The sequence below is a fragment of the Notolepis coatsorum genome (genome assembly GCF_963971535.1).
Source record: "Notolepis coatsorum genome assembly, chromosome: 9".
Taxonomy (NCBI): domain Eukaryota; kingdom Metazoa; phylum Chordata; class Actinopteri; order Aulopiformes; family Paralepididae; genus Notolepis; species Notolepis coatsorum.
The window spans coordinates 114,751,124-114,776,056 of record NC_140173.1 but is presented as its reverse complement, the minus strand read 5'-3'; positions in this window follow the sequence as shown (position 1 = coordinate 114,776,056).

The window sequence follows — 24,933 nt, the reverse complement described above, 5'->3', positions numbered from 1 at the left end:
CTCTGGTAAACAAGAATACCCTGAAGACTCTGGCAGGAGCACTCATTCAAGGGTACTACGACTATGCTTGCACCTCATGGTACCAAAGCACCTCAAAGGCGCTTAAAAAACAAAATTACAAACATCACAAAACAAACTGGTCGAACTACTACTTGACCTGAACCCCAGAACCCACCTCACCCCTGCCCACTTTGACAACCTAGGATGGCTTAGAGTAGACGACAGAGTACAGCAACTTGCAATGGGCCTGGTCTACAAGATACACTATACGACTAAGGTACCCATGTACATGTCAAAATACTTCCCAAAGGTCAGTGAATACCACAACCACTACACCAGAGGAAGCTCAACAAATCATGTTAAACCCAGATTCGGCTCAAACAAGGGACTAAACACGTTTCGCAATTATGCCACATCAATGTGGAACGCTCTCCCCTAAGCTGTAAAGGAATGTGAATCCCTACCCACATGCAAAACCGCTCTTAAAGAGCACCTACGGGAGGCTGCAATTCGAAACTGGCCACCGTAAATGCCCAAAACCCCCACCACCTCCTAATAGACAGTCTCCTCCCCACCGCATGTATATATTCCCTCCCCGCCGTATGTATATTTCTCTCCCACCCACCCCTAATGTACAGTCCCCTCCCCATCATATGTATATGCTAGATCTGGGTTCGCTGGCACAACATGTCAAACCAATAGTAAAGAACCTAGGTGTAAAGATCGACCCAGACCTTAAATTTGACAGCCAGATCAAGGCCGTGGTTAAAACAAGTTTTTTCCAGTTGAGGCAGCTGGCCAAAATTAAGCCCATCCTGCACGCCCAGCATTTTGAAGCAGTAATCCATGCATTTGTGACTACCAGGCTGGATTACTGCAATGCACTTTATATAGGGGTGAGTGGATCCTCAGTGGCTCGCCTTCAGATGGTGCAGAACGCCGCTGCCCGTCTTTTAACTGGCACTCGTAAATACGACCACATCTCACCGATTTTATTTTCACTCCACTGGCTCCCAGTGCACTTTAGGATTCATTTTAAAATTCTTTTATTTGCTTTTAAAGCCCTTCATGACCTTGCTCCACCCTACCTCTCTGAGCTGTTGCAGGTCTATACACCTTCTCGCTCTCTCAGGTCAGCTGACCAGCTGCTCCTAGTAGTGCCTACAACTAGGCGTAAGCTCAGGGGGGACCGTGCTTTCTCCGTTGCCGCCCCCAAAATGTGGAATGAGCTGCCACTGCAGATTAGGCAGGCCTCATCACTGCCCCGTTTTAAAGGCCTCCTTAAGACCCACCTCTTCTCTCTGGCTTTCGACACCATGTAGCTTGTTGATTTTATGATCTTATTGTCTTACTGTGTTGTTGTTGTATCGTTTTGTTACTGTTTCCCTTGCTTTTAAATTTTTTTTTTGTAAGTACTCTGATCTATTTAAACTTGTATTGCTGCCTATATTTACCAAATGTTTTTTATCTCTGTTTTGGTACTCTTGTTTTTTTTTTTTTTTCTTTTTTTTTAGTGCTGCTAATAGTTTTTAATATGCTCCCCCTGTACAGCACTTTGTGCCCCTGTGGCTGTTAAAGCGCTTTATAAATAAAGTTGGATTGGATTGGATTGGATGGATATACTCTGTCAGGATCTAGGGGTAACAGTACTGTATATTTGAATACCGTTTATGTCACAAATGTATCAGTACTAAATACCTATATGTCCCTATGCCATAAATGTCTTGTATGTTGTGTATGTCATAAATGTCTATATGAATTGAAAATGGGGGACCCTGATGGAAACAAGACAAACGTCTTTCTCAGGTCTGCATCCCCTTAACAATTGTGTGTATTGAGCCGTACTGTATTGTACCCATTCTGCAATCTGTTAAATAAAGTTTTCATTCATTCATTCATTCATTCATTCATTCATTCATTCATCTATCTATCACTCACTAACGTTCTGCCTTCTGTATTTTGTAAGTACCTGAAAAGAACACTAGATGGAGACATTGTATTGTTTAATCATCAACCTTGATTGAAACCTTTATTTATACTCGGGTGAGCTCTGAGGTGAGGCCACCTCATTTACAGAATGAATGAATGAATGAATGAATGAATGAAAACTTTATTTAACAGTTTGCAGAATGGGTACAATACAGTACGGCTCAATACATACAATTGTTGTATGAGTGTACAACAAGTGTATGTAGCAGAGTGAAGTTGTTATGCTAGATCATGGACAGAAACTGTTATCTTTCATCTTAAATAAGTAGGTCAAGACGGAAACACTCTTATTTTGAAGGAACAAAGTGGACCGAGCTCACTCTAGTGTTTTGGAGGGGTGCCTTGGTTACTAGTTTATATTAATTTCCTCATATTGAGTTATTGATTCTCCAAACGAAATCCCTTTTGGTCTTTTATAATGGGTTTAGAGAGGATAGGTCATCTTTCCCAGTTGAATATTTGTTGTATTGTAAATACTTTAAATAATGTATATATTGGTTTAGCCGGTTCGTCGGCAAGAAGGAGAACCGCCGGCGGAAGTGATCTCTCTCTTTGAGTTTACCGTGAAAGAGAACAGAGGTATGCACTTTCGGTTACCTAATATTGGATTTAATTGCTATGTATAACTTGTAAATTGATTTATGTTTGGTTTTGGTACTGAAATTGTCCTGTGTGTGATGACATTAACTCGCCCTGTGTAAAACAGCCACAGTACCGTCGTGTGCTAACTCGTATTCTGTTTAAACAATAACAGGTGGACTACACGGCTATGACGGTAGCTCACGCCATGTTGTGTGTGCTGTTTTTGGTTCGATACAGGTATGAACCGTTGTTTTTGTATTTCGGTTTAATTAATGCTTACACACTGTCTTTCATTTCATATTATTTCATATGTTTTTGCTGAAGTTGACTTGTACTGAGTTACATGTATTTGATAGTAGCTAACAATTGCTGTAACTGTGGATGGCGCACTGTTTTGAGTGTGTGCGCTCTCTCTTTGAGTTTACCGTGAAAGAGAACAGAGGTGGACTACACGGCTATGACGGTAGCTCACGCCATGTTGTGTGTGCTGTTTTTGGTTCGATAACAGGAGATCACCAATAAAACCAACCATCAATTGAGTACCGTTGTCGGAGTCTACTTCTACCTCACACCAGACACAACGCAGATTGGATCACGCTACAAACTGGTGCCGTGACCCGGATCAACTGGTCAGCGGAAGCCGACCACCGGTGTTGCTGAGAGACGTGGAGGCTTCATGTGCGCCTGGACATGTGGGATGCTGCCGGCGCGGCCTGGTCGACGGGGACGCTGCATTCGCCGTCTGTTCCTGAGGAGGCTGGAGAGCACTGAATCCTTTGAAAAAGATATGGTCTCTCATCAAGTTTATTGATTTGAGTGTGTTACCTAAAACACGCTGTGAGTATAACGGTAAAAGTACCATTTGATACTGAAAATGACTTTGAACATAGGAAACACTCCTACAGGAACTTGACTGTGGGGAGAGGGAGAGGGGTTCTAAGTTACACACCGGTTATGCAGTCTACTCCGGCGAGTCCAGGTTTTTCAGGTCCCTCTAGTCCTGGAAGGGAGAGTGTAGAGGGTCCCTCTGAGAGAAATGCCCCACCGTTACTTTTCACCCCGGTTGTTCCCTCACCTGGTGAAATGAACAACACTAGTGTTGAAACATCCCCCAGCCAAATGGCCAATTTGATAAAATCCATTGGGTCAGAAATAGGGGAAGCTATTAGAATGACGTTAATGCAGAACACAACCTCGGGGACTTCACCTGCATTAGCTTCTCAAAATCCCCAACAGATGTTCCAACCTGACCAATGTGGGAATACTGTGATTGATGCATCCAAAATGAATCTTGTGTTACGTTCAGATGCAAATGCCCCACCCTATTTTAGAGGGGACAGCACAGATAAGTGCTCTGTTTTTGAGTGGGAGGAAACTCATGAGGACGTATATCAGAAAGAAAATAACTGTACGGGGGCTGAACAAGTTGAGGAGGTTATGAACAAGCTAATGGGGAGGGCCCGGGACGTTACCAAGTATGGATGCGTAGCAACTCAACTGTCAGTGAGGTGGGTGTTATTTTTAGCATTCTGAGGCAACACTTGATATTATTCACTCAGATCTTCCATTAGCTGACTTTTATGCAGTCAAAGCATATGCCAAGCGAGAATCCTCTTGACTATTGGATTAGGCTTAACAAAGCAGCAGAAGCCCACAGAGCAGTGTCTTCTTAGTAAGGGGGAACCGCAGACTAGCCTGAGCCAGCATCTAGTTCTCATGTTCATCCGTAACTGCCCTGATAAGGAGTTGTCCTTAGTGTTCAAAAGTAAGCCATCTCGTGAGTGGACTGCATGTGAGGTGCAGGAACATTTGGATGAATATTTGAGAGAGCAGAGAGCGAGTCGAGGTCGCCATTGGCACAACATTGGTCGCCATTGAGTCATCACAGGAGAGGGTGGTTGTTAATCACGAACAAAGCGTGTCACCTATGGCTGTCAGTAGTCCAGAGCTAGAGCAGCTGTCGTCTGTATCTGAGAATAACACAATGGATAGAGTTTTGAGAGTGTTACAAATGGCTTTAGGCAACAACACTCAGTCTGTACAAAATGGCCCTTATGTACAAAATGGCCCCCATAAACAGTTCCCCAAACATTCTCAAGAATGTCAGGTTTGTGGCAGTTTGGAGCACAACACTAGGACGCACTGTAGGACGCACAGGCTGTGCTTCAAGTGTCTGGGTCCAGGGCATATTGGTATCTATTGTGGGCAAACCACTCCTAGACAGCCCCCTGGTCAGAGACAGGCTGGTCCTCCTCAGGAAAACTAGACGGCCCCCATTCAAAGGAGGACAATGTGGGCCCCTATGGTTTTTCCTCCAGTTGTAATGATGATATTCAGACTGTATATATGTCCGTTTGTGAAGCAGCATCCAAAGACAAAACAGTAATTATGCAGAATGTGACCAGAACATCCCAAAGTGAGTTTATTTTTCACCACTGTATTAACAGGAGACAAGGTTGAGTTACAGGGGATGTTAGATAGTGGATCCATGGCTACTTCTCTGCGCGCAGATGTGGTTCCTCCGGCTGAGGGAGGCAGGAGTAGTAACGGGTGACTTGATATCGACTACCAATGTTGTTCTTGTGGGGTGTGGTGGGAAACAGACTAGTCCGGTGGGAACGTGTGAGCTGAAACTTAAGCTTTACGGTTTTGAATACATAGTACCAGTCCTGATAGTGGAGGGTCAGGTTGATGAGCTCATTATAGGCACCCCAATGTGATGAAGCCCTTAATCAGACAGTTCAAATCCACTGGGGCCTACTGGCGCATATTGGGAAAAGCTGAGTCACCATGTCAGGACGAAAACAGTCAGTTTATCAGGTTCATGGCCAACCTTGAGAGATGGAGGGGGGAGGAAATTCCTGACAAAGTGGGAACAGTCAAGTTGAAACAGGCCGTGACACTTGAACCTATGAGTGAGCATGTAGTGTGGGGTCGTCTCCCACCCAGGACAAAACTTTCTATGGGAAGTACTGTTATTGTTGAGCCCAGCGCCTCTCGTTGTGTGCACCGTAACATACTAGTTGGCAGGGTAGTTACACCTCTCTGGGGGGATGGGTGGCTTCCTGTCAAGATTATAAATCCGACTACCAAAGCTATCACCTTGAGAAGGAATGCAAAAGTGGCTGACGTGTATCCATGCATTGCATTAGAGGATTTTGACAGTGATACGAACACGTCAGTCCACCAGAATGCCGGTAGAGTGAGTAGTGGCAGCTCTCACGGCAGTCTGACAGCTAGGAGTTGTGCTAGCAACAATGTAGTTAGGGGGAATGATAGACTGGCTAGTCTAGGGCTCCAGAACCAGACTGTCAGGTCTCAACAGTCTGGAAAGATAGACTGACTGACCTAATTGAGAACTATGAGGATGTGTTTTCTAGACATCGGTTGGATTGTGGTGAGGCTAGTGGCTTCTGTCATCGTATCCGACTGACTGACGATCGGCCCTTTCGGTTACCGTACCGGAGGCTCTCCCCCGCCCATTACCAAAAGTTGAGAGAGACTCTGAACGAGATGGAGGACAGGGAGATAATTAGGAAGTCGAGTAGCGAGTATGCATCCCCACTTGTTCTTTGTTGGAAAAAGAATGGTGACTTGAGACTGTGCACAGATTTCAGGTGGTTAAATGCTCGCACGATGAAAGATGCACATCCCTTACCTCACCAAGCAGATGTACTTGCAGCGTTGGGAGGCAATGCCTTTTTCAGTTCTATGGATTTGACATCCGGATATTACAATGTCCCACTGCATGAGGATGATAAGAAATACACTGCTTTCTCCTCTCCTCTCGGGTTACATGAATATAACCGTATGCCCCAGGGGCTTTGTAACAGTCCAGCTACGTTCATGAGAATGATGCTCACAATCTTTGGTGATCAGAACTCACTGAGTCTTCTCTGTTACTTAGATGACCTTCTGGTCTTTGGCAAGTCTGAAGAAGAGAGCTTGCAGAGGCTGGAGATGGTATTTCAGCGTTTACGAGAACACAACCTGAAGTTGTCTCCATCTAAGTGTCAGTTTCTGAGAAAGTCACTGAAGTTTTTGGGACATATTGTTTCTCGGGAAGGGATAGCCACAGACCCTGATAAGGTGCAGGCTATAGTGGGTGTGACGGAGAGCGATATTATGGAGTCGGATGGTGTCACCCCGTCTGCCAATAAGATCCGGTCATTCTTAGGAATGGTGGTGTATTATCAACATTACATTGAGAACTGCTCTGTAGTTGCAAGACCACTGTTTCAGCTGACCACGGGTGTGAAAAAGCCACGGAGAGGTAAAGTTAAAGGGAAGAGAGCCACCCCCCTTCGTAAGCTTAGTGCAGCAGACTGGACTGTGGAGTGTAGGGAGGCCTTTGAGGCGTTAAAAGCCGCATTGGTGGGACAAGCTCTGTTGGCTCACCCTGACTTTTCTCAGCCATTTTTATTGTCTGTAGATGCATCCACTAGTGGACTGGGAGCTGTGCTTTCACAAGTGCAGGAAGGGTGTGGCACAGCCAGGCCCATAGCTTTTGCTAGTAAATCTTTGAATCATGCGCAGTCTAAATATCCAGCTCATAGGCTTGATCTCGCCATGAAATGGGCTATACACGACAAGTTTAGCCATTGGCTGCGAGGACATAGATTTACAGTGTGGACAGATAATAACCCACTTAAGTACATCCTCACAAAGCCAAAACTTGATGCATGCGAGCAGAGATGGGTGGCTAAGCTGGCACCTTTTGATTTTGACATTCAGTACATTCCTGGGCCTAAGAATACAGTAGCTGATGCACTGAGCAGGGAGCCATTTACTCGGCCTAGGGTGATGCACAGGCTGACAAGGACCTCGTATGATGTCTTGTTGAGGGAGGCTAAAGGTTTGGAGGTGGATGACGTGCAGAACATGTTCCGTCTTACCTGTGAGGAACCAGAGGTGAGGAGGAAGGGCCTAGGATTGTCCACTCAGAGTTCCCTTAAGGCCAGTGGTGAGGTGGGTAGTGATAGTGGGAGCATATCCCGTGAAGAGGTATCTGCTGTACTCCACACACATCGCTGTTGGGAGGATGGCGCAGCTATGAGAGCAGTCTCTCATGTGCAGCAGTTAGAAAGGTTGGTGTCCATGGGACAGAGCCCATTGCCGGTCATCACTCATGAGGAATTGTACGACAAGCAGTGCCAGGACCCTGTTACTAGTAGAGTCAAATTCTTTGTAGATAGAGGCCACCGCCCATCTCGAAGAGAGAGAGTTCATGAGTCAAAAGAAACAAACCGCACACTGAGACAGTGGGGAAAACTCACAAACAAATTAGGAGTGTTGTACCGTGTTTCAAAACACGCTGTGAGTAAGAAGAAGGTCTTTCAATATGTTGTACCGAGCGCTCTGAGAGGACAGGTGCTGAAAGGGGTACATGATGAGGCTGGTCACCAGGGCCAGCAGCGCACATTGTGGCTCACTAGACAACGTTTCTATTGGAACTCCATGGAAAAGGATGTCAAAGAATATGTGAGTCATTGTAAGAGATGTGTATTGAGCAAAGCACCGGAGCCTGAAGCTAGAGCTCCATTGGTATCGATAGTCACCACTGCACCGTTGGAGTTGGTGTGTATTGACTTTTGGTCGGCTGAGGATGCCAATAATAAGTCCATTGATGTGCTTGTTATAACTGACCATTTTACCAAACTAGCATGTTCTTACCCGTGTCCCAATCAATCTGCCAAGACAGTGGCCAGGGTGCTCTGGAATAATTTTTTTTCTGTTTATGGTTTTGCAGCCTGCATTCATAGCAACAGAGGGGCTAATTTTGAGAGTGCACTCATAGCAGAGATGCTTCAGATGGCAGGGGTTGAAAAATCCCATACCACGCCATACCATCCTATGGGAAATGGACAGGCAGAACGTCTAAACCGCACTTTGGGTAATATGATCCGTGCTTTGCCACCTCGTTCCAAGGTGAAATGGCCTCAGATGTTGAACACATTGACGTTTGCTTATAACTGCACGGTGCATGAGACCACAGGGCTCCCACCCTTCTTTTTGATGTTTGGTCGCACCCCAAGATTACCTGTCGATGTCATGTTTGAGAGTGTCCTTTTGGATGGAGATACGGTGGATGTGGATAAGTATGTCCAGTCACTGGGAAAGGATCTGAGGGAAGCAATGGCACTTGCTCAAAAGCATGCTGAGAAGCAACAGACCAGGCAAGCTGAGGTGTATAACAGACAGTTAAAGGGACATTCGGTAGAGAAGGGGGATCGGGTCTTACTGGCAAATAAGGGGGAGCGAGGCAAGAAAAAGCTAGCTGACCGCTGGGAGAGTGCTGTCTATACTGTAGTGTGTAAAAACAGTGTGCTGAACATATACAGTATCCGTCATCCTGTCACAGGGAGGATTAAGACTGTTCATAGGAATTTGATTATGCCCGTCAATTTCCTGCCTCTGCCGTCATGGGATGAGCCAGAGATTGAGGTGTCTGTTCCTGGCACTGTTCCGAGTGAGGAGATGACAGATGATTCTGTTCAGGATGAGCTGAGAACTGCCCGGTGGGTTGCTCATCTTCCTGAGTCCAGTGTGGAGGGGGTAGTAGATACCATGACAGGGACGGGTGTATCAGAGCTAGCAGAGGAGCAGGTGGGAAGTATGGGTAGTGATCAACATCATATAATTACACTTGAGACACATAATGGTGGGGAGCAGGAGTGTATACTGAAGAAACCACGCCATTTTTGGATGGAGGGACCAGATGCAGATGTTGAATCAGAGGAGTCATACTCTGTAATTGTTTATCAGGACAGTGATCAGTCGTCGGACACGACGACTGTGGAATCAGGCACTGAGGACATGATGGCTCCGGGGAAGGCCCCCTGTAGTTCATCCTTACTGGTTCCAGTGTGTGAACCTGAGTCGGCCATATCAGGCACTGAGGACATGATGGCTCCGGGGAAGGCCCCCTGTAGTTCATCCTTACTTGTTCCAGTGTGTGGACCTGAGTCGGCCATATCAGGCACTGAGGACATGATGGCTCCGGGGAAGGCCCCCTGTAGTTCATCCTTACTTGTTCCAGTGTGTGAACCTGAGTCGGCCATTGTCACTGTCATACCGAGTGTAGTTGGGGTACCTCAAGGGGTTTACACTAGGCTGGGGAGGTTCATCAGGCCAGTTAACAGGCTCATTCAGACGATGGCTGTACAAAGAGTCAGGGCTCTGCTGTCATCTTAAAAGATGACACAATTTTTTTTAGTGATTCTTTTTATTAATAATTTTTTTTTCTTTTCTTTCTTTGATTTTGCTGTTTGATTTTCTTTGAGTCATACTGGTAGTTATGGTTGTCTATTGCATTAGACATGATTGAGTAATTTTGGTGTATTCCATGGTATAAATATGTACATGGCATGTTTTTTTTCTATGGTTAGATGAGGGATTAGCTACCCTTTATTTTTCCTGATCCTTCATCGGATAGCTTTTGAGCTGGTCAACCTATTTTCTAGGTTTGGAATTAAGGGAATACACCGAGTTACATGTGACGCGTTGACTCATGGTGATAATTTTTTTATTTTCTATTTCTTTGGTTTATACTTACGCTGTTGAGTTAATTGAAGGGAACAATGTCCATAATCTGGCATAAAACAGTAGGGGTGAATGTAGCAGAGTGAAGTTGTTATGCTAGATCATGGACAGAAACTGTTATCTTTCATCTTAAATAAGTAGGTCAAGACGGAAACACTCTTATTTTGAAGGAACAAAGTGGACCGAGCTCACTCTAGTGTTTTGGAGGGGTGCCTTGGTTACTAGTTTATATTAATTTCCTCATATTGAGTTATTGATTCTCCAAACAAAATCCCTTTTGGTCTTTTATAATGGGTTTAGAGAGGATAGGTCATCTTTCCAGTTGAATATTTGTTGTATTGTAAATACTTTAAATAATGTATATATTGGTTTAGCCGGTTCGTCGGCAAGAGAAACGCCGGCGGAAGTGATCTCTCTCTTTGAGTTTACCGTGAAAGAGAACAGAGGTATGCACTTTCGGTTACCTAATATTGGATTTAATTGCTATGTATAACTTGTAAAATTGATTTATGTTTTGGTTTTGGTACTGAAATTGTCCTGTGTGTGATGACATTAACTCGCCCTGTGTAAAACAGCCACATATACCGTCGTGTGCTAACTCGTATTCTGTTTAACAATAACAGGTGGACTACACGGCTATGACGGTAGCTCACGCCATGTTGTGTGTGCTGTTTTTGGTTCGATAACAGGTATGAACCGTTGTTTTTGTATTTCGGTTTAATTAATGCTTACACACTGTCTTTCATTTCATATTATTTCATATGTTTTTGCTGAAGTTGACTTGTACTGAGTTACATGTATTTGATAGTAGCTAACAATTGCTGTAACTGTGGATGGCGCACTGTTTTGAGTGTGTGCGCTCTCTCTCTTTGAGTTTACCGTGAAAGAGAACAGAGGTGGACTACACGGCTATGACGGTAGCTCACGCCATGTTGTGTGTGCTGTTTTTGGTTCGATAACAGGAGATCACCAATAAAACCAACCATCAATTGAGTACCGTTGTCGGAGTCTACTTCTACCTCACACCAGACACAACGCAGATTGGATCACGCTACATGTACAACAAGATAAAACAACAAAACAATGTGCAGTGCAATCAGTTAAAAACAGTTACAACATGAATCATTTAGAAATTAAATCAGACATTTAAATTCCCTAAGGGAAGGAAGAACTTCCAACTTTAACTGTGATTGAATGTCATTCCAGGACTTTGGGGCTGCATAAGAGAATGCTGTCCTGCCGAGTCCTGTACTAGTCTGTGGTACTTTAAATGTGATCCAGTTACTAGATCGTGTTTGATGGGCTGGAGCATTCCTGTCCAACAGGGCAGCTATATACGGTGACTGTTTGCCGGTCAATGCCTTGAAAATGTACAAGAGCCAATGATAGTCTCGCCGAGCTGCCTTTCTTTCACATTTCATTGTTGCAATAGTATTATATAATAATAGTCCAGCTACTGTAAATGTTGATTTTGTCCATTGATATACTGTAGGTTTATATGATAGATAGATAAATAGATAGCCCTGTATTTCATAGAGGTATAGATAGATACAGGTAGATCAGAATGCAGCACTACTGTAAAGGATCCAATTTAGTTTCCTAGTTATAATTTAAAAAGTAACTTAGATTTCCAATGTTGTAATTATCTGTATTTTCTTACTTCCTGTACCGTTTAGTTATGGGGACTGTTTCGGTAACGAAGGAGACGTTGGTCTGGTGTAATTGACTATTCATTGTTGACGTTGATGGTAACAACCGATGAGGTAGGTAACAACCGATGAGGTACTCAAAAAATTGAGCGCCCTCCAACCTAACAAGGCCACTGGCCATGACAACATCCCCTCCAAATTCCTCAGAGACGCAGCAGCCGCCATCACCCCAGTTATCACTCACATAATAAACCTCTCTATAAAACAGGGACACGTCCCCAAGGACTTCAAAATTGCGAGAGTGACCCCTCTGCACAAAAAGGGCAGCAAATTAGACCCAGGCAACTACCGCCCTGTTTCTATTCTTACCTCCATCTCGAAAGTCATGGAGAAAATAGTCTTCGAACAGGTCGAAAAGTACCTGACGGAAAAAAATCGAATCTACGAATTCCAATCTGGCTTCAGAACGTCCCACTCCACTGACACATGCCTCCTCTATTTGAACGACCACATCAAACAAGAGGTGGACGCGGGCAAATACTGCGGCATGGTCATGCTGGACCTACAAAAGGCCTTCGACACTGTCAATCACTCCATTCTGATTGACAAGCTAAAAGCAATTGGTTTTGATAGCTTATCAGTGAGCTGGATGCAATCCTACCTGGAGGGGAGAGAACAGATGGTAGAGGTAAACGGTACTCTATCCCCCCCCCTCACAGTGAGCTGTGGTGTTCCACAAGGAAGCATACTAGGACCGCTACTCTTCCTAATTTATGCAAATGACATGTCGTCAGCCTGTGACTGCAACTTGTTCCTGTTTGCGGACGACTCAGCCCTGCTGGTCTCTGACAAGAACAAGTTGCAGGTGGAAAAAACCCTCAGCTCTGAACTAGGCAAAATCTGCATATGGCTCGCTGATAACAAACTATCATTACCCATGGGCAAAACAGAGTCCATTCTCTTTGGTTCAAATAACAAACTCAGCAAGACCGACGGCTTCTCAGTTGCAGTGGGTGACAATATTGTCACAAGGAAAGACGAAATTACCTACCTGGGTTCCATCCTAGAGGCAAATCTTTCCTGTGACAAAATGGCATCCAATGTAATATAAAAAAAGTCAACCAACGAACTAGATTCTTGTACCGGATCTCCTCTCTGGTAAACAAGAATACCCTGAAGACTCTGGCAGGAGCACTCATTCAAGGGTACTACGACTATGCGTGCACCTCATGGTACCAAAGCACCTCAAAGGCGCTTAAAACAAAATTACAAACATCACAAAACAAACTGGTCAGACTACTACTTGACCTTACCCCCAGAACCCACCTCACCCCTGCCCACTTTGACAACCTAGGATGGCTTAGAGTAGACGACAGAGTACAGCAACTTGCAATGGGCCTGGTCTACAAGATACACTATACGACTAAGGTACCCATGTACATGTCAAAATACTTCCCAAAGGTCAGTGAATACCACAACCACTACACCAGAGGAAGCTCAACAAATCATGTTAAACCCAGATTCGGCTCAAACAAGGGACTAAACACGTTTCGCAATTATGCCACATCAATGTGGAACGCCCTACCCAAAGCTGTAAAGGAATGTGAATCCCTACCCACATTCAAAACCGCTCTCAAAGAGCACCTACGGGAGGCTGCAATTAGAAACTGGCCACCGTAAATGCCCAAAACCCCCACCACCTCCTAATAGACAGTCTCCTCCCCACTGCATGTATATATTCCCTCCCCGCCGTATGTATATCTCTCTCCCACCCACCCACCCCCTCCTAATGTACAGTCCCCTCCCCATCATATGTATATACTCTGTCAGGATCTAGGGGTAACAGTACTGTATATTTGAATACCGTTTATGTCACAAATGTATCAGTACTAAATACCTATATGTCCCCATGCCATAAATGTCATGTATGTTGTGTATGTCATAAATGTCTATATGAATTGAAAATGGGGGACCCTGATGGAAACAAGACAAACGTCTTTCTCAGGTCTGCATCCCCTTAACAATTGTGTGTATTGAGCCGTACTGTATTGTACCCATTCTGCAATCTGTTAAATAAAGTTTTCATTCATTCATTCATTCATTCATTCATTCATTCATTCATTCATTCATTCATTCATTCATTCATTCATTCATTCATTCATTCATCACGTCCAGCAGCGCCACGGTACAGTGGTTAACCTCAACGTAACATCCACGCGTAGTATACATTCACATACTGTAGGCTACCACTAGGTGGCAGTGAGATCCTGTAACTTCTCCCTTTCTTTAATAACAGTTAGGCTACTGACTAGGCTCCACTTACTACAAGAAACAACATAACATGTTCCATCTTAATAAATAACAATATATACAGTCAAACCCCAAACAATCCTTTAGCAAACAATAAAGACTACAGATCAAGTCTGTTAGGAGCCCGATCTGCCGTCCATAGCGTGACATAGCTGGGAGCTTTGCTGGGGTGGTTATCGGATGAACAGGTTGGTTGGTGGATATTGGATGAACAGGTGGGCTGTCTGCCTGCCTGGGTGGGGTAGCGCATGCCTCGTTACCACCCAGCTCTTCGACCAGTATCTCTGGCTCATGGGGGGCCCATTCCTCAGCATGCTGCTCTCCACACGGTATTCCGTGTTCTGTGGTGTGGTTGGCTCTGCCACACGAAGATCAACTCTGTTTCGGCGGTATAGTGATCCCTGCACCTCGACCAGGTAAGACCGTGGGGCAACCTTCTGCACGCAGGATCCCCGTCTCCAGATGCCTGTTCGGTCACCAGGCAACGGCTTCATCCGCACTGCTTGGCCTACCATGAGCTCTGGTAAATCCTTTGCTGAGCTGTCATAGCTTGCTTTGGAGACCTGTCTCCTGTGACGCAGCTTGTCCAACACCCCCGTCACCACACATGGTTCCAACAGCCTGTTGGCCACCGGTAGCCCCGTCTTCAGACATCACATCGACATCACATCGACATCAGGCGCTGCGCTGGACTGCTGTACATGCCTTCCGTTGGTGTGTTGCGCCACTGCAGGATCGCTTTCCAGGCGTCGCCACCTTCTCTGTGCGCTTTTCTGCATAAGTTCTTTGCTATCTTTACTGCGGCTTCAGCTTTCCCATTGGCCTTGGGATGACGTGGAGATGAGGTGATGTGTTCAAACTCCCACTCTGCTGCAAACCGCTTGAACTGGTGACATGAAAACTGAGGGCCGTTGTCAGAGATGACCCGATCAGGCTGACCGTGGCGAGCAAACTGGGCTTTGAAGCGTTTGATTGTGGTCTCGGCCGAAAGATCAGGTAGTAGATCGATTTCCCAGAAGTCAGAGTGATGATCGACTATCAGGAGAAAGTCTTTGCCATTATGTTGGAAGAGGTCCGTGCTTACAATCTGCCAGGGGCGTGTTGGCAGCTTGTGGGACATCATCGACTCTTTCTGCTGCTCAATGGCATACTCGTTAAAGACTGTGCACTTTCCCACAAAGTCTATGATGTCAGCTCGCATCCCTGGCCAGTACAGCGTGTCGCGTGCTTGCCTGTAGCAGGCCTCGCCCCCTATGTGGCTTGAGTGAACCTGTGCCAACATCTCGGGACGCAACGCTTTGGGGATAACAACCCTGTCGCCTTTGAACAGCACTCCATTTTGAGCTCCTCCTTGTAAGCCCAATATTCTCTCACCTCTAGTGCTGCCTCTTCTTTGTCAGGCCAGCCCCTCAGTGTCACTGATTTCACTGCCCGGAGCTGTTCATCTTTCTCTGTGTGCTGTCGGAGTCTCTTGTCTGTGTCATTGAGATAGTCGGCCTGGTAGATGTGCTCTACATCTATCTGTTCTGCTCCCAGGCTGCAGACTGTGTGCACACCGTGCCTGGAGCTTGTGGGTGTGTCTGACACTGTGGCTCTGCTAAGCGTGTCACTCACATACATCTCCGGCCCGGGCTTGTACACAACTGTGAGAGTGTAGCTCTGTAGTGCCAGCAGCATGCTCTCCAGGCGCTTCGGGGCATTCAGTAGGGGCTTGCTGAATATGGCGACAAGGGGCTTGTGGTCAGTCTCTGCCGTGATGTTGTTGCGCCCATACAGGTACTGATGAAAGCGTTGGCACGCGAACACAATGCTGAGGCATTCCTTCTCGATTTGGGCATAATTCTGCTCCGTCGGTGTGAGCGCTCTTGAGGCGAATGCAACAGGCTGGCTGCAGGACATGCTGGCTCGAGTCACTCTGGATTGTCACCGCCTTCGTCACATCGTAGTAATGCAGCACAGGTGCTGTAGTCACCAGCTGTTTCACTTCCTGCACTGCCGCGTCATGTTTTGGGAGCCAGTGCCACACTGCGTCCTTATCCAGGAGCCTCCTTAGTGGCTCGCAGGCCTCTGAAAGGCGTGGCAGAAACTTGGCCAGGTACGTGACGAAGCCAACAAACCGCTGCACGGCTTTCATGTTGGTTGGGGGGGCATGTCTCTGACTGCCTTCACTTTCTCCGGATCAGCTTTCAATCCTTTTGATGACAGGATGTGCCCGTGAAAATGAACCTCTGCCACTTTGAACTGGAGCTTCTTCATGCCGAGCCGCAGCTTGACCTGTCTGCATCTGTCCATGAGAGCCAGCAGCTCGGCGTCATGGTCGCGTCCTGCCTCTTCGTCTGTATCCCCACAGCCCACGATTAGGATGTCGTCTGCTATGGGCTCCACCCCGCTGAGTCCCAGCAGGAGCTCGTGTTGTTTCCGTTGGTACACCTCCGGGGGCCACGAGACGCCGACGGGGAGTTTCAACCACCGATTGCGACCCCAGGGTGGGCTCGTCTAGCCTGCACTGGAGGAAAGCGTCCCTTGCGTCCACCAGGGTGAAGACCCTAGCCTTGGGGAGCTTGTAGAGTATGTCTTCCAGAGTGGGTATGATATAGTGTGACCGCCGCAGAGCCTGGTTGAGATGCTTTGGATCTATGCATATTCACAGCTTGTCTGGTTTTCTGATGATAACCATGTTGCTGATCCAGTCAGTCGGCTCTGTGACTGGGATGAGGTGGCCCTCCGCCTCATATTTATCGAGCTGAGCCTTCACTGCCCCCCTCATGGTGACCGGGACGTTGCGGGGAGCACACTGGACTGGCTGAACTGCTGCATCTAGCTGAAAGTGCACCACCCCTGGAATGGATTCTACTGGCGCAGTGAAGACATCCTGGTATTTTTTAATGAGAGCATCTCTTTTCAGTGGTACCGCCTGGGTGCTGTCCACAGCATTCAGGTCTGCCGGGACGGTGAACTGCATAAGTCTGAGGCGCTCACATGTGGATCCTGAAAGCAAAGGCTGCTGACCGGTTTCGACTATTTCGAAGTCTAAAGTGTGCCTGCGGTCACTCACAACACACTCTGTTACGAACAGTCCCATCGAGGTCATCAACTGACCCGAGTAGAGCTTGAGCTTGGTGCTGCTCGGTATGAGTTTGACTCTGGGTGCGACGTACCACTTTTTTCCTTTTGCTCCTACGGCCCTGATGCATTCGGTTGCCTGCCACGTGCAGAGCGCCGTTTGCCCCCACGGGAAGCCGGCCCGGAGGGACGGTGCTGAGGAGCCCCTTGGTCACGTCGATCCCTACCGTTCCCTCCGGGCGCAGGGCGACTTCCTCCACTCCTGGCCTTCTTCCTAGAAGGCCCGGCAGCGGCGGTGGTGACGGTGGCGACGGCCGCAGACCTCTGCCAGCGTTGCCTCCTCCTCACGTCACCGGTGGCATCGGGTCGGGGAAAGTGGGGTTGGAGCACGGAGCGCTCCTCCTCCATCTCTCTGCAGGCCGCCGTCATCTGCTGCATAGCCGACCCGAAGAGTCCAGCATCGGAGAGGGGGGCCTCGAGCAGTGGAATCCTCCTTCGGTCCGGCACCGCCGCCTGCTCCAGCCAAAGGTGGTGCTGGATGAGAGTGGCCAGGGCGCGCTCCTTCCCGGCGGCTATCGCCTGCAGCTGAGTCAGATGCAGGATGGCTCCAGCCGCCTGGGCGTGGAGGTACCTTTGACGGTCGTCCAGTACTGCCCCGCCCGCCATCAGCCCTGACATGTAGCGTGCCAGCTGTGCAATGTTGGAGGTTGTAGCCAGGCTCTGTGTCGAGGCGATGTATACCTGGTCACTCCATGAAGCCAACTGCCTAGCCGATTTCCCCTGGGGAAATGGCTTTCGTAATGGCTCCCACACCATCTCGGGCAAAGGATGAATGCCATCGGGCTATCAAGTCGAGGCACCCCGTCCTTCAGCCCCTGGACCAAACCCACCACCCGCGTGACTGGTACGTAGGAGGGGTAAGGCCGAGGATGCGGGATATTACCTCCCCGCGCCACATAGGCCTCCATCGATGGGAAGAATAGGCAGACAACGCCCGCCTCCCTCACAGGACGGCGTTGCCAGAGATGACCTATCATGTCATCGGGAACAGGTGCCGGTAGTGGCTGCGGCGGCCGCCATGAGCTCGGGGAACAAGGCAAGCAACTCCCCTTGCATACCTTCTTCCACGTCACTCGCGTCCCTCGCGTACGGGAGGCTGCACCGGGAACCATCGTCTGACGCGGCAGATAGCTGGGCATCTCGTCTCCGGGGTGGAGATCTTAACCCAGCCCCAGAGTACGAGGGTCCCCAGGGAGACATAGCACTCTCTGCCACTCCCTGAAGGGGAGAGTGTCTCCGCCGGGCCTTCGAACAAGAGAGCTCCCGCCCCCTCCATGAAATCCTTAGTCTCCATCGGATATGGAGAAGGGGCGAGGGAACTCTCGCTCGGCTCCAGCACAACACTGCCACTAGGCCGTTCACCCCCGCTGTTCGCCGTCCTACGACGAGAACGAGCCGAGGCAAAGAGTCTGCGACGCAAATCCTCTGCCACCAGAGGAACTGTCCGCCTGTCGGCCGACTGCCCTCTGGCGAGGGAACCAGGGCCGGAACTCAGCCACCTCACAGGAGATGGGAGCTCAACGGCCCCTCGGCGAAGCACACTCCCCTCCGGGCACCGCTCAAGCGCACCTGTCTGCCACAACCGTGGAGCCAGGAACGCCCCACGGAGGACGCTGCGACAGTGAAGCGCTGGTGGAGGGTAGAGTTGTAGTCGTCTAGACCCTCCGACGGTGAAGACATTATCTCTTTGTTTTTCCGAAAATTTGCGAGAGAGAAAAAACAAAGATACAATGTCAACGTAGGTCCTTTCCAACAAACTACTTTTAGCACTAAACTAAAGTGGTGTATACACAAAAACTTCTCGTGGTGAAAGTAGGGAAGGAGCTGATTGTGTGGCCACGACCCCGCTTATATAGGAGCGGATGTGGGTGTGGCCAGGCGGAGGTGAATAAGAGGTGTACATGTGAAAGGTTTTTTCATTGTTAGAATGGATTAAAGGGATAGTTCCAATAGAGCAGAGCGTAAAGCTATACGATCTATAATTAAACATATGATTAAAAAATCTATGAGCGCATTGCACAAGTAGATGGTGACTTTGATGCAGAGCGTGAAAGGAAGCGTCTCCGTCAGCTACACGCACACGACTATGCCCACTCCATTTACAGCACTCCCTCTCAATCATAACACTCAAGTTGTCACTCAGCATCACTGAGTATAGCAGCCAAGAGAGCAGATGCAGTCGCAGAGCTCGCCGCTAAGAAGTTCAATACAAATTGATGGAAGAAGAAATAGATCAAAAGGAAAAAAATAAGACTAATGGAAGAGCAGCATAACAAGGAGCTAGACCGGCAGAGACTTGAACTAGACCAGCAGAGGGTTAAATTACAGCGACTACAAGTAAAAGGGAACCTGGAGTGGAGGCGTGTAGCTTAATCCCAGCGGAAGAGTGCAAGAGCGCTTCCGCATTCTTCGCCGCGCATGCGCATGAGGTCCCTGCTTAGTTCAGACGCCCCATTCAACACGGTTAATCACAGATATAATATAATAATAATATATATACGCGATGGACGCAGCAGGCGATCTTCTTGCTGTCATTACATCCATGTATGTGATTGATTGATTGATTGATTGAAAAGTGTATTAACAGATTGCAGAATGGGTACAGTACAGTACAGCTCAATGTGCATCTTCTCTTCTGTGTTTGTTTCCTAATTTTGATCAATCGCAGAGAGTGCTGTTCACTCAGTTACCGGGGCGCGTGCGGTCTCCTCACCCAATAACACAAACAATTATGCTGAAGCAGCGATGCGGTTATGTGGTCTGTTACAATGTACAGTTATGGCGATACCGTATGGACGCAGCAGGCGATGTTTGCATACTTCATATATGTCTCTACCTCTTCTTGCTGTCATTACATCCATGTATGTGATTGATTGATTGATTGATTGAAAAGTGTTAACAGATTGCAGATGAATGGGTACAGTACAGTACAGCTCAATGTGCATCTTCTATGTTTGTTTCCTTATTTGATCAATCGCAGAGAGTGCTGGGCACTCAGTTACCGGGGCGCGTGCGGTCTCCTCACCCGGGGAAATAACACAAACAATTATGCTGAAGCAGCTACGACTCCGAGTACCACATAACCGCATCGCTGCTTCAGCATAATTGTTTGTGTTATTTCCCTGGGTGAGGAGACCGCGCGCGCCCCGGTAACTGAGTGCCCAGCACTCTCTGCGATTGATCAAATAAGGAAACAAACACAGAAGACGGAACCAGAGACTACAGTTAGATCTGCTGACCCAAGAAGCGGCAGCCAGCGTCGCCAGCACAACAGATCAACTGCTACCCACACAGACGGCGGCTAACGACATGATCAACGGCAACATTCCTCCTCTACCACCTCTTCAAAAGAACCCACGAGAGGCCACAGCGAGAGGGAAGGAACCGGGGTTCACAACCGAGGCGCCCAGCACGTCGCGGGGACAAAACAGCGAGGCATCGCTCCTCACACCGGCGCCGGAGATCAACAGCATCCACGCAATTGACGCTTAAGCCAACAGTTGCACCAGCTGACCAGCAAGCGGCGACATAAACCTTACCGAAGCCCCAGCAGGCTTGGAGAGCGGCGCGGATCACCAAGGACCCGACGATTAGCTCGGCTGGCCCCGCCATGCCAGCTAGTCTACCCGGGCCGGGGCCAGGACAAAAGGCACCCCCCCTCCCCCACAACGGAGTACTAACAGACACATCTGTAAACAACCAGCCCCCCCCCCCACATCGCGGGCTTTCACACAGAGGAATACAGACTCCAGCAAAGGACAAAGGATCACCCCCTCCCCCCCTCCCCACTCACGGCACAAACAGCAACAACGCCCCCCCTCCCCCCACCACAGGACAGGACACAAATGAACAGAGTTACCTCAAGTGTGACGACATCAATCTGATTACCAGCAAAAATGGACTTCACATATTCCATCTTAATACAAATAGCCTGAGACCTAAACTGGCTGAAATCAAACAGTTATTTTTAAACGGTAAGGCTAACATATTGTGTTTCACAGAAACAAAATTAGACTCATCTGTACAGGATCCAGAGATTGAAATTGAAAACTACTCAATAGTCAGGAGGGATAGGAACCAGTATGGAGGTGGCGTCTGTGTGTATATACACAAGGATACCAAATACATCAACCGTACTGACCTTAACCATGATGAAATTGAAACTGTTTGGATTGAAATCTTATTAGACAGGGCGAAACCAGTACTAGTAGGCACAATCTATAGACCACCAGAACAGAGTGGCTTTTATGACACACTTGATGGGTGTTTAGCTGGGGTGGAGGGGGTAGAAAAAATTCTTATTGGGGACTGGAACATTGGGGGTAGAACACATAGTAGCATACTACAAAAACCTAGGGGTCCACAAAGACGACTTCAAACTTGAAATGGTAACAACCGATGAGGTACTCAAAGAATTGAGCGCCCTCCAACCTAACAAGGCCACTGGCCATGACAACATCCCCTCCAAATTCCTCAGAGACGCAGCAGCCGCCATCACCCCAGTCATCACACACATAATAAACCTCTCTATAAAACAGGGGCACGTCCCCAAGGACTTCAAAATTGCGAGAGTGACCCCTCTGCACAAAAAGGGCAGCAAATTAGACCCAGGCAACTACCGCCCTGTTTCTATTCTTACCTCCATCTCGAAAGTCATGGAGAAAATAGTCTACGAACAGGTCGCAAAGTACCTGGTGGAAAAAAATCGAATCTACGAATTACAATCAGGCTTCAGAACGTCCCACTCCACTGACACATGCCTCCTCTATTTGAACGACCACATCAAACAAGAGGTGGACGCGGGCAAATGAATGCAATCCTACCTGGAGGGGAGAGAACAGATGGTAGAGGTAAACGGTACTCTATCCCCCCCCCCTCACAGTGAGCTGTGGTGTTCCACAAGGAAGCATACTAGGACCGCTACTCTTCCTAATTTATGCAAATGACATGTCGTCAGCCTGTGACTGCAACTTGTTCCTGTTTGCGGACGACTCAGCCCTGCTGGTCTCTGACAAGAACAAGTTGCAGGTTGAAAAAACCCTCAGCTCGGAACTAGGCAAAATCTGCATATGGCTCGCTGATAACAAACTATCATTACACATGGGCAAAACAGAGTCCATTCTCTTCGGTTCAAATAACAAACTCAGCAAGACCGACGGCTTCTCAGTGGGTGACAATATTGTCACAAGGAAAGACGAAATTACCTACCTGGGTTCCATCCTAGAGGCAAATCTTTCCTGTGACAAAATGGCATCCAATGTTGTAACTGAGGGGTACAATTCCATGACTGTATTGATAAGTATGGTATCATTAAACCACTACCGCTTGATGTACTTTAACTTCTGGCCATCCAGTACACGATATCTAAGTATGATGAACACTTTCCCACATATGAAATCAGGTCCACACAAATATAACAGTCGAAGGTTTAATATAGCAAAAGGTATATACAACATTCACTTAATTACATTTATGATTTGAATGCACTTGTAAGGCAAATGAGTATTCGTAGGCAAATCAACACTGAATGTCCAATCTCTGGTTACGCAGGAAGCAAGTATACAACCTGGTTCTTTAGGGAAACTATAGCGATGGTACTTAAGGATTATAGCGGGATACTAAAGGGGTCCTGCTGGTTGTAAGTCAGTAAGGGGGGGGGGGGGGGTTTGGAGAGCCGTCAGCTGCATCCCATCTGGCCAACGATTCCTGGGGAGAATTCAGGTACAGAAAACAGTGCCCGCAGGATCTTGATCCACAGATGAATACACTTGGGCCCTCTTGTAGACGGTAGCTGTAGGTCCACAACGAAGGAGAAGCGAGGCGGCCTCGGTCTGGGTTGAGCGCCGTCTCACCTGGGCTCCTCTCGGGGGTAATTCCAACACTCACTGGCGTTGGCTGTTATCCGCTCCACAAATCAAAGCACCCAAAGCAAATAGATATTCCATGCCGTATAGGCTCAGCAGTCGTCCGGGTAGGTAATCCAATGTGCAGGTCCACTCGTCCTCGCCCAGAACTCCTCGGATGAAAGCACCACGCGTGGTCTGCCCAGCCTGGTTAAGACTCTAGATAACGCAAGGAACGATGGGGGTGCTGCTCACTTTAGAACTCTAACCGAACGATGCACCATACATAATAGACTATTATTAACTTAATAGAAATACGTCCCACTCGACGGTACAGTGCCAAACTATGACAATTCAGCTATGAATTTACACGAGGTCTCAATGCCTATTCTGGGGCCAAATAGGCCATACTGCACCACACGTGGGTAGTGGGTGAGGCTTCACGTCTGTTACTAGGTTGGAGGGTAAAGGACTAATGGACTAAAAGAAAGTTCTACTTTACTTGCGCCCTATTTATATGCACGGTGAACAAATAGTACCATTCGTATTTCGGTAGCCGTATTCCTACGCGGAACCGGGGCTAGTTGGGACATGTTCGTCGGCACTATTGAACTTGACTCAAGGGGCCTGTCTGCTGGCGCCAGGTTCTTGTCCAATGAGAGAATGAACTATTATGGGCTGTAGTAGACTAAAGGGATATTCAGTGTATATGTACAAAGAATATACAAGGGATATCAAACGATATACAAATACTATTAAATATATATCCATAAATAAATATATATATTCGGTTTAATCTGATCCTTCACAACAGCCGCCCCCTAATTAGTCCCACCTAATTAGCTAAGCAGAGACAGATTAACCGCACTGTCTACCACTCAAGGTCCGCTGTAAGGGTCAGTCAACTCACAAAGTCATGGGGTCATGGTCGTCATCGATAGTGTCTGGGAGTCTTGGCAGTTCTATTAGCCTCGCCACGGGTCGTGTGTAAATTCGCCCTTGGACGAGCACTTCAGCTGCTCGGACCTTGCCATCGGCACCGGTGATCACTTTGCTTACGCGGCCAGCCGGCCACATAGCTCTGGGTAGTGACTGGTCGATAATCATGACGACTGTTCCTTCTGTCAAATTGTCTCTCTCTTTTACCCACTTCTGGCGGGTCTGTAGAGACGGTAGATAGTGGAGTAGGAAGCTATTCCAAAACTTGTCAGCCAGTACTTGACTGTACCTCCACATTCTTCGGCCGTTCGCTTCTTCAGGCCTGTACATTGTCTGGGGTAGCGCGGGGTCCAGCCGCCCCATCAAGAGTGTGTTGGGGGTGACTGGGTCGACATCTGCTACATCACTTGAGACGTAACCGAGGGGCTTGGAGTTCAATACTCCCTCGATCTCCGTGAGGACTGTCATTAGGACTTCTTCCGCCACAGTCTGGGCCCCAAGCACGGCGTACAGGGCTGTCTTTATAGAACGTACTTCTCGTTCCCAGGTTCCACCGAAGTGGGGTGCGTTCGGGGGATTAAACTGGAAGTCAATCTGGGATGGAGCGAGGTGGGTCTTAAGTTCTGGGCCCATAGCTTGGAAGCTCTCTCTCAGCTCTCTTTCTCCGCCTTTGAAGTTTGTCCCGTGATCAGACAACAATGTAGACGGTTTTCCTTTCCGCGATGTGAATCTTCGGAAGGCCATAAGGAATGAGTCTGTGCTCATGGTTGGAAGGAGTTCGATATGTATCGCTCTGGTGGTCATGCATTTGAATACAATACCCCACCGCTTCTCGGTTCCTCTTCCTTTCTTTATATACAACGGGCCAAAACAGTCCATGCCTGTGGAGTGAAAGGGCTTGAGTCGGAGGCGACAGGGAGGTAGGTCAGCCCTCCGGGGTATGCTGGGCTGCGCGC